Source organism: Octodon degus, unplaced genomic scaffold, assembly GCF_000260255.1.
Source record: "Octodon degus isolate 3935 unplaced genomic scaffold, OctDeg1.0 scaffold00315, whole genome shotgun sequence".
In the NCBI taxonomy this organism is placed as follows: domain Eukaryota; kingdom Metazoa; phylum Chordata; class Mammalia; order Rodentia; family Octodontidae; genus Octodon; species Octodon degus.
The window spans coordinates 564281-571595 of NW_004524891.1; the positions used below are offsets into that span (position 1 = coordinate 564281).

Sequence of the window (7315 nt, forward strand, 5' to 3'; positions counted from 1 at the left end):
AAACTGTCTCATTGCTACTTTTGTCTCAATAAAATTAATATTTAAAAAATGTTATGTAGGAGCCAGGGAGATAGCTCAGTAGATTAAGCGCTTGCCTGGCAAGCACAAGGGCCTGAGTTCAATCCCCAGTTCCGCAAAAAAAAAAAATAAAAATAAAAAATGTTATGTAAAATAAAGTCTTAACAGACCTGTCATTTTTATTTTTTCCTTCTTTTTCATCAAATATGATATACTTAAATCTACTTTTTTTTCAGTAGTGAGGATTGAACTCAGGGCTCCATACATTGTAAGCAAGTGCTGTACCACTGAGCTATGTCTCCAGACCTCAACATTAAAACTACCTCCCAGTATTTTTCTCATTGGCAGATGGATATTTAAAAGAATGATAGGCTTTGTTGGCAACAATCTCTAAAATAAAATAACAATAATACTGAAAAGTTTGGTAATTTTTGTTTCTTATTCTTGTGCATTGTTTTATAAATAAATCAGCTATCTCTCAAACTCTGTTATAAGAAAGTATATTTTCCTTAAAAACCCAATCTTGACACTTCCGCTTCCGGCGCGGCTTCTTTCTTTCTTTGCTGTTCGCGCGTCTGCAAGCATGGTGAACGTTCCCAAAACCCGGCGAACTTTCTGTAAGAAGTGTGGCAAGCATCAACCCCACAAAGTGACACAGTACAAGAAAGGCAAAGATTCTCTATATGCCCAGGGAAAGCGGCGTTATGACAGGAAACAGTGGCTATGGTGGGCAGACTAAGCCAATTTTCCGGAAGAAGGCCAAAACTACAAAGAAGATTGTCCTGAGGCTTGAGTGTGTTGAGCCCAACTGCAGATCTAAGAGAATGCTGGCTATTAAGAGATGCAAGCACTTTGAACTGGGAGGAGATAAGAAAAGAAAGGACCAAGTGATCCAGTTTTAACTTTTCATGTTTTTTATTGTGAAGACAATAAAATCTTGCTGTGTTCACTTAAAAAAAAAAAAAATCTTATCATTTGGTCCGAGGGAGAAAGGCACCAAGGCTATTCCTGATTTACAGATGCTACAAATAGAAATCAGCAGCATTTTGCATTAGAAAATTTACAACTTTGGGAGAAGAAAGGATCATAACTTTAGAATCTTAAAATGAAAAGCCATATTGGAACAGAACTGAATATCAGCTTAAAGACCAAATTAACTTTATATCAGCCAAATTCATTCCAAATGAGGGAAAACGGAGCATGTTACAAAGTGAGTTTTTCATAAATTTTAGTATAAATGGAGTGAATTATGCACTGCTCATCAGAATTCACATATAGACAGATGTGTAAAAGAAAATATCTGTTGCAGTTTTCATAACATAAATTTATATTTTCAATCATGTTAAATTGTTACTTGGGAAGCACAATCCCAAAGAAATGATAATTTCTAAAGCCCTATAAACATTAGTTTTTATTTGATTAGCTCTCAATCTAGCAAAAAAATCAAGGAAGACCTCTAAAATCAAGCTCTTTATTTAAAAGATTAATCTCACTAGGGAGAAAGATAAGAGGAGAAATCAAACATATTTTTTCAAGATGATTTTCTACTTTTTTTTTTTTTTTTTGAGACAGGATCACACTGTGTAGTTCATATTGGCCTTGAACTTACCGTGTAGCCCAGGCTGGCCTCAAACTCATAACATCCTCTTGCCTCAGCCACCCAAGTGCTAGGATTACACGGGAGTGCCACCATGCCTGGCTTTGATTATTTTTTAACTTTAATCAGCAAATGCAACTCATGGGAGAGAAAAGACCTTCTGGTTCTATTAAGGTAAAATTTATATACAATAAAGTATTCAGATTTTAATGAGTTTTGACAAGAACATACAGCCTAGTAATCATCATAATCAAAGTATTAAACAGTTTCATCACATGAGAAATCTCATGCCCTGTTCCAGACGCCTCCCACCTTTCCTCCCAGAGGTAGCCACTACTCTGATTTCAGTTGCTATAGGTTCATTTTATTTAGGTCATGTACTCACTAGGAAACTTCCTTTTTAAATTTATTTGGTACAGGGTCCCACTATGCAGCTAGGACTTGTAGTGATCCTCCTGTTTTCAGTCTCCCCAGCACTGGGAATACAGGTGTAAGCCACCATACCCGGTCTCCCTCGCTGGCTCAGTGGGCCTGGCGGTGAGGGTCGGGGTTGGGGTGGGGGCGTGGCATGCTATGGGGGATCAAACTCCTGTCCTTGAGCTTGCCTAAGCAGGTGCTTAGTCTGCTGAGCTATCTCGTTGGCCCTTAGAAAGCTTCAATAAAGGGACACATAGTAAATATTGCAGGCTTCTCAGGTCATTTGTAGTTTCTGCATCCTTTCTTCTTTCTTCTCCTTTACAATCCCTAAAAATGGTAAAAACCATCCTTACTTAACTCAAGGCCATACAAAAAGCAGGTATTGAACCAGATTTGACTAGTGGGTATGGGCCATGGCCTAGAGTTTCTCAGATAAGTGGAATTATATGAGAGGTGCTCTTCTCATCTAGTTTGTTTACTTTAACATGCTTTTAAGATTTAAAACAGGTGTGGTAGTGCATGCCTGTAATCCTAGTCCTGAAGGCTGAGGCAGGAGGATCATTGTGAGTTTGAGACCAGCCTGGGCTACAAGGTGAACTCAAGGCCAGCCTGAACTGCATAAGGAGACCCTGTCTCAAAAAGATTAATAATAATGATAATAATAATAATAATCCGTGTTATTTTATGTACCAATAATTTATCCTTTGCATTGCTTTTAGTTTTGTTAATTTTTGTTTCTCTCATTTCTTTCTGGGAGTCAGTGGTTTCTAATGTACTCATACTAATAATATTTATTTATTTTATTTGTTTATTTATTGATTTATTTTTTTTGCAGAGCTGGGGATTGAACTCAGGCCCTTGCACTTGCCAGGCAAGGGCTTATTCAACTGTGCTATCCCCCAGCCCTCTAACATACTCGTAGAGTTGTGCAACCATCACCAAGGTTGGTTTTAGGGTCTCATCCCCCACCTCAAGCCCACCCTTCAGCCGTCAGTCTCTTCACTCCCTCTGTCAACCATTTTCCAGTCTGGTCACCATGAATCTTCTTTCCGTCTCTCAGACTTACCTGTTGTGGACATTCCATGTAAATGGACTCAGACACTATGTCTGGATGCTTTGTGTCTGGATTCATACACTAAGAATGTTTCCAAGATTCATCCTTCCAGTAATATATGTCAGCACTTCATGTCTTGGGATGCCGAATAATATCCCACTGTATTAATGAACCAGACTTTATTGATTCAGCAGTTGATGGACACTGGGTTATTTCCACTTTGGGGTTATTATGGGTAACATTGCTATGGCATTTATATGTTTTTTGGGCAGATATGCTTTCATTTCTTGGGTACACCTGTAGTCATTTGATTGACTCATAGGGTAACCTCTATATTCAAATTTTTAAGGAACCACTAGGTTGTTTCCAAAGTGACTGCTCCCTTTCATCCTCCTCTACTGTTTTTTTTTTTTTTTTTCACCAAAAGATCAGTGTTAGAATAAAATACTTGAGAAGATCCAAGTGAAACTCCAGAATCTTTGAGGATGTAAGAATGCCCCCCTCCCGGTTTTTGAGAGTTCCAGCCTTCCTCATCCTTGCCAGTACTTGTTATATCTTCCCTTTTTATTACAGCGTCTAAGTGAGTCTAAGTGATGTGAAGTGGTATCTAATCTTGGTTGTGATTTGCATTTCCCAGCGGGTGAGTGACGTTGAGTATAATGTATTTATTGACATTCATATGCTTTCTTGGAACTCTATTAACATTTTAAGCTATGCTTCTTTTTAGTATTGAATAGTGGTTTTTCTAAGGATTATAATATTCATCCTTAACTTACCAATATAGTCTGTTCTGAATTAACAGTATTCTACATAGCACACAAGATAATGCATTTTTTGAAAGGAACACTTAAAATCTTTTTTATTATTTTTAAATTTGTTACAACTTTTTTGTAACTGGATTGTTTTGTTTTTTCCTTAAACCAATCTTGAATGTTTATATCTGGTAACCTAAACAACTAATTCGAAGGTAACATCATACAATACAGTAATCATTGTTGAATTCCTGTTACTTTGCTTAGTGAAATTTTGTATTCTAAAGCTTTTTTTCCTATCATTATTTTGTATTTAAATGAAAAAAAATAGGAACTTCATGACAAAACAGCAAGATCATCTACATGTCAAGTATGTCCTGCAATAAGGCTAGGAAAAAAAAATATCTTGTCACTGTAAGCATATATCAATGGAATGTACTGTTTTCTTGTGTGAAGACTGTTAGGCCTAATAATTGAAGCAAAGATGTTTTTGTAGAGTGCTGTTTGTATTTACTTTCTCATTCATAAAGAAATTTCTGTCTTTAGACTTTGTACAACCAAAAACCAGTTGATGTTGAAAATGGTGATGCATTTTATACTCATTTGGTCAATATATTTAAAATGTAAAAAAAAAAAAAAAAGATAATACAGATGATATAGTTTCATGTATGCCCATGTTATCTTTTGTGCGATTGCTGCCATGGTTTACTGCTATGGATTTTGTAAACCCCATGACATATTGCCATTGTTTTAAACATGCAATTGACTTTTAAAGAATTTCAGAGAGAAAAACTATTGTATACTTAAATGTATGTACGTTCTTTCCAGCACTCTTCATGCCTCCCTGTACATCCATTTTTACATCTGGTAATTATTCCCTCTCACCTGAAGAACATCCTTACTATATTTCACTTTCATTTTGAAAATAAAATTTTAGGGGCCAGGGAGATAGCTCAGTAGAATAAGCACTTGCCTGGCAAGCACAGGGTCCTGAGTTCAATCCCTGGGATCGCAATAAATACATAAATAAATAAATAAATAAATAAACATTTTGGCAGGTGTGGTGGTGTGTGCCTGTGATCCAGCACTCTGGAGGCAAGTTGAAAGCCAGCCTGAACTACACAGTGAGTGTAAAGCCAGACTGAAATGCACTGCAAGACCTTGTCTCAAAAGAAAAGAAAAAAGAGAAGAAAATAAAATTTCACTCAATGTAGAATTCTACATTATCTTCCCCCCACTCCCACCCCACCCCACCCCCACCCATCACCCCTGTACTTTAAAGATGCCATTCCAAGATGGATGTGAGGATGCCCTCCTCTAATCCCAGCACTCAGGAGATGGAGCAAAAGGATCACAAGTTCAAGACCAGGCTGAGCTACAGAATGAGCTCCGAGCCAAGACTGAGTTATATTGTGAGGCCTTATTTCACAAACCTAAACAAGAAAAAAGTGGCACACACCTGGAATCACAGCACTCAGGAGGCAGAAGCAGGAGGACTGCCGTAAACTTGAGGCCAGCCTGGACTACATACATAGTGAATTCAAGGCCAGCCTGAACTAAATACGGAGACCCTGCCTCAAATAACCAAAATAAATAAAATTCCAGTAGCACACGCCTATAATCCCAGCACTCAGGAGCCTGAGGCAAGAGGATTGATATCAATTCTAGGCCAGGCTGAGCTACATAAGTGAGTTCAAGGCCAGTCAGTACTATACAGTAAGACACACTCCATTATTTTCTGCATTCTATTATTTCTAATGAGAAGTCAAGTGGCATCTATACGACTGTTCCTCTAAATATAATGGATCATTTTTCTCTGGCGGCTTTTAAGATTTATTTCTTCATTTTTGGCTTTCAACGGTTTGACTCTTATGTGCGTAAATGTGATTATTTTTGTATTTATCCAGCTTGAGAATATCTGAGCTTCTTGGATCAAGGGTTGCTATATTATATTTTTAATCAAATTTAGAACATTTTCAGACAAAACTTTTCCAAATAGAATTTGAATATGTTTTCTGTTCCATTCTATTTCCCTTTCATGTAAGGTTCCAGTTACATAGAGGTCAACTCTTACTGCCAGCTTGCATGACATTGATTAGTACCTCTCTGTCTCTATCTCTATCTGTGTGTGTGTGTGTGTGTGTGTGTGTGTGTGTGTATCTGTCTGTCTGTCTGTCTCTGTCTTTCTCTGTGTGTCTCTCCTCTCTTCTCTCTCTCTCTCTCTCCCTCCCTCCCTCCCTCCCTCTCTCTTCATTTTTTTCTCTCTGTGCTTCAGTTTGAATTATTTATACTGGCCTATCATCATGTTTCCTAACCTTTTAAGTGAACATATTCAATATGCTTGTTTCTAGATATTAAAAAAAGTAATGACATGCAGTAATTGTACATATTCATGAGGATAGTTTGTTGGGTTTTTTGGGGTTTTTTGTCGGGTTTTTTTTTTTTTTCTTCAGAACCAAGAATTGTACTCAGGCTCTTGTGCTTGCCAGGCAAGTGCTTATCTCTTGTTCTACTGAGCTATCTCCCCGGCCCCAAGTTTGATATCTTAATACATGCATATAATGTGAAGTGTACAAATCAGGGTAATTGGTATATTTATGTCTTCAGCATTTATCATTTCTTTACATTACAAGATTTCAGAATATTTTCTCTCCTAGCTATCTTGAAATATACAATAATCATTGTAAATTGTAGTTATTTTAATGTACTTTTTTTTTTTTTTTTTTGCGGAACTGGGGTTTGAACTCAGATCCTTGCGTTTGCCAGTAGAGCGCTTATCCTACTGAGCCATCTCCCCGGCCCCTTTGAGAGTCTTTTTTATTTTTTATTTTTTTTTATTTTTGACGGTACTAGGGATTGAACTCATGACCTTTACTTTTTTTTTTTTTTTTCTGAACTGGGGATTGAACTCAGGCCCTTGCATTTGCCAGGCAAGCACTTATCCTACTAAGCTATCTCCCCAGCCCCTCTACTTTCAACTTCTAATTTGCTTATTTTTAATTTTGGTCTGAACTCACAGACCACAAATTTTACTTGTTAAGTATACATTTTAGCAGTTTAATTTATTTAAAAAGTTGTGAAACTGGGACTGGAGAGGTAGCTCCGTGGTCTAAGTGCCCGCCTAGCCAGCTCAAAGTCCAGAGTTCAATCCCTGGTACCACATGCCATGCTGGCCCCAGACACCCAGGTGCACAGTGTGGCCCCTGAACCAGGCATGGTGGTAATCTCAGGGCCAGGAGACTGAGACAGGAGGATCACTACAAATTTGAACTGCATGGTGAGACCCTGTATCAAATAAATAATTAAATAAATAAAAATAAAAAGTTGCGAAGTCACCACCACTATCTGATTCCAGGACATTTTTTCTCCTTAAGAAGAAACACTGGGGGCTGGAGAGATGGCTCAGTGGTCTAAAGCACCTACTTAGAACAAGCTTAGCAAAAGCATCAGGGACCACGGTTCAATCCCCCAGCACCA

At 37.7% G+C, this 7315-nt stretch overlaps 1 pseudogene; it reads left to right on the forward strand.

Moving 5' to 3' along the window:
- The first annotated feature begins 586 nt into the window (after positions 1–586).
- LOC105741168 lies at positions 587–920 on the forward strand (annotated as a pseudogene).
- Positions 921–7315: the final 6395 nt, after the last annotated feature.